This window comes from Mytilus trossulus, chromosome 5, assembly GCF_036588685.1.
Source record: "Mytilus trossulus isolate FHL-02 chromosome 5, PNRI_Mtr1.1.1.hap1, whole genome shotgun sequence".
Lineage (NCBI taxonomy): Eukaryota > Metazoa > Mollusca > Bivalvia > Mytilida > Mytilidae > Mytilus > Mytilus trossulus.
Window position 1 is genome coordinate 48,430,198 of NC_086377.1, and position 6,000 is coordinate 48,436,197.

A 6,000-nucleotide genomic window follows, 5' to 3' on the forward strand; every position below is an offset into this window, starting at 1 on the left:
ACGTCCGGTCAGAAGGGGGACGTTACATCCGATGTCTCGTGTAAAGAGAGAGCCACGCTTTTAGCACGTAAAGACCCTTGTAACAACTCTTTGAGGGGTCCGTAGGTGGCCTGTTGCAAGGCAACATTTCTGTCCCTATCCAATATACCTTCCTTTTCCGGTGGCAGTCAAAATTTCTCCGACCATCATCCCACGCCCAGATGGCCTCTATTGTATCAACCTACCTATTGTATTTATTGTGAACTTGTTCTCGTCCTGAATATGCATGAAATATTTGCCACTGGACGTTAAGCGACCAACAATCAATCAATATAAAAGGGTTCGATCCCCAAGGGTGACTGGGGTATAGAAATATGGTCACTTGGTCTTCTCCCGACCGGCAGTAAAACGCTTGCCGAAGAGGGGCGTCCGTTTGGCTGTGCGGGATGTATCAAGTTCGCAGTCACGTCCGGTCAGAAGGGGGACGTTAAATCCGATGCCTCGTGTAAAGAGAGAGCCACGCTTTTAGCACGTAAAGACCCTTGTAACAACTCTTTGAGGGGTCCGTAGGTGACCTGTTGCAAGGCAACATTTCTGTCCCTATCCAATATACCTTCCTTTTCCGGTGGCAGTCAAAATTTCTCCGACCATCATCCCATGCCCCAGATGGCCTCTATTGTATCAACCTACCTATTGTATTCATTGTGAACTTGTTCTCGTCCTGAATATGCATGAAATATTTGCCACTGGACGTTAAGCAACCATCAATCAATCAATACAAAAAAGGGTTCATGTTGCTCATGGTGCCTTCCTCATCTTCTTTAAGGTGGTACTCTGTAAAATCAGAATGACGTTGTGTTGTTAAGGGAATATTAAGCTTCTCATTGCTCAAAATAAGTGTTCGTCAAACTGCTATATAACCAGTGTATTTTTTTCTGATTAAACGGTTGGTTCAAATTTTTGGAAAATTTTATATTTTTTTCAAAAGGTCAAAGTGAATGCTTTGCCAAAATTTTATGAAAATTAAACGAGCCAAACTATTTTTAGTGAAAGTGTTGGGTACCACCTTTACATTTAAACAACAACATATTTTCACAGCGGTTTTCAAAAATGGTTGCCAAGTACCCTTTTAGTCTTTGCACAACTCTTCACCACATTTGAAAAAGAACAGTCTATAAAATCATAATCCTCCCACATTTGTTTCTACCGCTAGAGTATCTTTCAACCTTATTGCATGAGCTCATGAAAAATGCTGCTACCTTAGTGATAAATATCCAATAGGGTATATATCCATTTCTGTCAAAGACTTCCTATTTATGTGCTGTATTTGTACGTTATTATTAATAACATTAATACTGTGCAGTTGAGTCGTCAACTAGGAAGCAAATACTGGATAATGGCAAGTGATAAATATACCGAAGATCGTTAAGAACAGCCTATAGAAAGAATAGTGAACTGTCTGATAAGAATATAGAACCAGACAGAAAGAATAAAAGGTTACAGAAGAGAATAGAGCGTTTGATTAAAAAGAAACCTTCAATGATGTTAATATCTACAGATGCGGAGGCAGCAGACATTTCCAGTATGGATAATGAGAAGGGCACTTCTGCTGAAAACGATAAAAATAATTTTCAAAACTGCAAACAGGGAAACGGGAACGTCAGATCAGCACAAAAACTGCAATGGATGCTGCAACAAAATGGATTGAAGAACATGTCACTAATGTAAGCATGGAAACAAATGTTGAGATAACATTAATAGCAGTGCCATGAACAATTTCCCTGGTTATATATTGTTAAACGTATATCAACACTGTGAGCTGATTTCACAAATCAATGTACAAGATCGTTCAAAATGGACAGAAGCAGGATATTAGATGTGCTATGGCATCGAATTCAAAGATGCATAGGTCCTGCTGTACAGTGGCCTAGGTCGACGTCATTTATTCTGGACCGAGAAGTTGCAGTATAGTGATAGAATTAACATTTCAACTTCTGTGTATGTGAACTCTCTTCCATTTGCCTTATTTTATCAATGGATTATAATGATAGGACTATGTGAAAATACGGAAGCCGTTCGACATTTTAGCGCATTGTTTAAGCTATACAATAGATACCAATCAAGACAGTTTGCATGGAATGTAGAGAGAAACGCTATGAACATGTAGATGGAACAGAGAAGGTTTTGGGGTGAGTATGTATATTATAGTAACACAGTATTTTATTTCAGTATCATATACTTTAACATTATTTGTTTATGTTGAACATGGGACGCAAACTGTTGAAATTATCGGTACAAGTGCTTACATGTTTTACTTATATCGCATTGCTATACACCCCGTATAAATACGCCGTTGTAAGATATTCAAGCGCAGAATGATCTTATTTTTTTTAAATGATGAAAACTAAACTACTTAAAAGTTTCAGATATGATAGATTAAAAGAATATTTCGGATTTAATTAAATGAAAGAGAGATTGGGAAAGTATAGATGTGAATACACATCGTGTTATAAATAAATGCTTCGTTTTAAAACCAAAAATACCGTATTAATTACCGTAAACTCGACTTTGAATAGATGTTTATAACCAAGTTGAAACTTAATTTGCATATCCAAAAATAGTTTTTTTTTATTGTTTAAAGCCTCAAGTTTGAGTGTTCGGTCACCAGAGTTAACTCACTTAGGCTTTTTTGGTACAAATGTTTTCATTTTCGTTATGATAATGGCTGAAGGAGGAGCGAAAAAAGATAAAACAAAGATATTCAAAATGTTAGTAACTTTAATAATAGGAAATTAGGGGATGGCATCTGATTTCACTAATCCTTGGACCTTTTCTGATCTTTGTAGCACTCCCCAATGGTGACTGGGGGCACTCCCCAATGGTGACTGGGGAATAGAAATATGGACAATTGGTCTTCTCCCGACCGGCAGTAAAACGCTTGCCGAAGTGGGGCGTCTGTTTGGCTGTGCGGGGTGTATCAAATTCGCAGTCACGTCCGGTCAGAAGAGGGACGTTAAATCCGATGCCTCGTGTTAAGAGAGTGCCACGCTCTTTGCACGTTAAGAACCCTTGCAACAACTCTTTTGAGACAACTCTTTGAGGGGTCCGTAGATGGCCTGTTCCAAGGCAAAATTCTGCCCTTATCCAATATACCCTTATTTTCCAGTGGCAGTTCAATTTCCCCTACCATCATCCCAGATGGCCTCTATTATATCAACCTACCTATTGTATTTTTTGTGAACTTGTTCTCGTCCTGAATATGCATGAAATATTTGCCACTGGACGTTAAGCAACCAACAATCAATCAATCTTTTTAGCAAAGATGATAAGTTTGTTAACAATTGGCTAAGGCAAGCAAATCTCCTAGCAGAATATGACTGCATGAAATGTAGTAAGCCATGCAGGATAGGTGACTGAAAGGACAAACAAGGAAGTCAGAGCTTCCGATGCCTACAGAATAAAAACCATGAATACTCGGTTTTTACCCATTCATATTTCAGCAAATCCCATGCAGACTGTAGGGATGTCTTGCAATTTATTGGGGGATATCTTGAAAGAAATTCATTACATTTGTGTTTTGTAAACGCCGGTATTTCTTATAATACTACTGCAGTGTTTTGGGCAAAACAGTTGAGACATATTTACTACCACTGGGTCGATGCATCTGCTGGTGGACTATTAGTCCCCGAGGGTATCACCAGCCTAGTAGCCAGTATTTCGGTACTGGCATGAAAATACGGATTTATTGTGTTATTAAAATTTACTGTTACAAAATATAAGAAACAATACATGTCTCTTCAGTGATGCTCGTGGCCAAAATATTTGAAATCCAAAGCTTATATAAAAGATGAAGTGCTATAATCCAAAAGGTCCAAAAAGTTTAGCCAAATCCGTGAAAGGAATCAGAGCTTTGCATGAGGGAGATACATTCCTTAATTTATAATAATTTCTTATATTTTGTAACAGTAAATTTTTATAACACAATAAATCCGTATTTTCATGCCAGTACCGAAATACTGGCTACTAGGCTGGTGATACCCTCGGGGACTAATAGTCCACCAGCAGATGCATCGACCCAGTGGTAGTAATAAAGTTAACGGTACCAATTTTCTTGCACCAGATGCGCATTTCGACAATACATGTCTCTTCAGTGATGCTCGTGGCCAAAATATTTGAAATCCAAAGCTTATATAAAAGATGAAGAGCTATAATCCAAAAGGTCCAAAAAGTTTAGCCAAATCCGTGAAAGGAATCAGAGCTTTGCATGAGGGAGATACATTCCTTAATTTATAATAATTTCTTATATTTTGTAACAGTAAATTTTAATAACACAATAAATCCGTATTTTCATGCCAGTACCGAAATACTGGCTACTGGGCTGGTGATACCCTCGGGGACTAATAGTCCACCAGCAGAGGCATCGACCCAGTGGTAGTAATAAAGTTAACGGTACCAATTTTCTTGCACCAGATGCGCATTTCGACAATACATTTCTCTCCAGTGATGCTCGTGGCCAAAATATTTGAAATCCAAAGCTTATATAAAAGATGAAGAGCTATAATCCAAGTGTTTCATTCATACCTTTATCCATAGTTTGTGTAGCAATCTGCAGTTTTTCAAAGTTTTGCATAGCATGTACATTCTCATTCAAATCTTCTAAAAATTTTATTTGTATATAATAAATTTGCTTTAGTCAAGAGTTTTAGTATATTGAAGGATCTTTTGTCATATTTTAAAATATGCTTTAAATTGTAAACATTTTTCGAATTAGCTCTCACCGCGATATAGCCTTTTTGTGATAATGCGGCGTAAAGCAAACAACAATCAATCAATCAATCTAAAACGCTGGTATCATTTATATGGCTCATTTGTGTATCAGATAGAGGAATGCTTTTATTGTTATCAACATTTAATTCATACGTTAAAAGAGGTCTTCTTGTTTTAATTTCCTTTTGAGGCTTTGATGGAAATCTTGTTGGTAATGATTGGTCTGTGAATAAACCCTCAAAATGTTTACTGCAAATTCTTGAACTACCATTTACCACGAAATTAGCCCTTACATTATTTACTCTGGTTATCCATTGCCTCTTGACGTGAGATTTCTTTTCTGACATTGGAAATCTGTGGAGAATCACCTTGAGCCATTTTCTGAAACAGTGTCTGATGTATTGTGACAAAGTGGGACACAGCAATACTTTTTTTCCCATACTGCCAAAAAAAAGGATGGATATTTATAAATTAGATATACAGGTAGATAAAGTCGTCATAGATAGCAGGACTACGTTAGTATATAAGCCAGACGCTCGAATCCAAAAAAAGTTAAAAGGCCAAATAAAGTACGAAGTTGAAGAGCATTGAGGACCAAAATTCCTAAATGTTTTGCCACAGACAGCTCAGGTATTCTTTGCCTGAGGTAGAAAAGTCTTTGTATGTCAAAATAATCAAAAAATTGTAAACAGTAAACCATTGTGCTAATACGACCACTCTCAGTCCAAGTAATAATTTAGAAAAGTAAACCACGGCCATGATAATTTAAGGTAGTCTTCAATACGGAGCATATACTCGCACCTAGTAGCAAGTTATAAAGGGCTTAAAAATACTAGTGTTAAACCATTCGAATGGGAAAACCAATGGTCTAATCTCTATAATAAAAAGTAAAAACACAAAAATACTGAACTCCGAGGAAAATTCAAAAAGGAAAATCAAAATCAAGAGTCCAAACACATAAAACGAATGGATAACAACTGTCATATTCCTGACTTGGTACAGGCATTTTCTAATGTAGAAAATGGTGGATTGAACCTGGTTTTATAGCTAGCTAAACCTCTCACTTTTATGACAGTCGCATCAAATTCCATTACATTGTCAACGATGCATGAACAAAACAAACATACTCAAAGAGTAAAAATGTCCAAAATAGGGTTACAACAGTCAATATTGTGTTATCATCTTAATATCACTACATAAACAACAAATGTAACAAAGAAGCACAAAAAGACGTACATCAAATTTTACATTCTC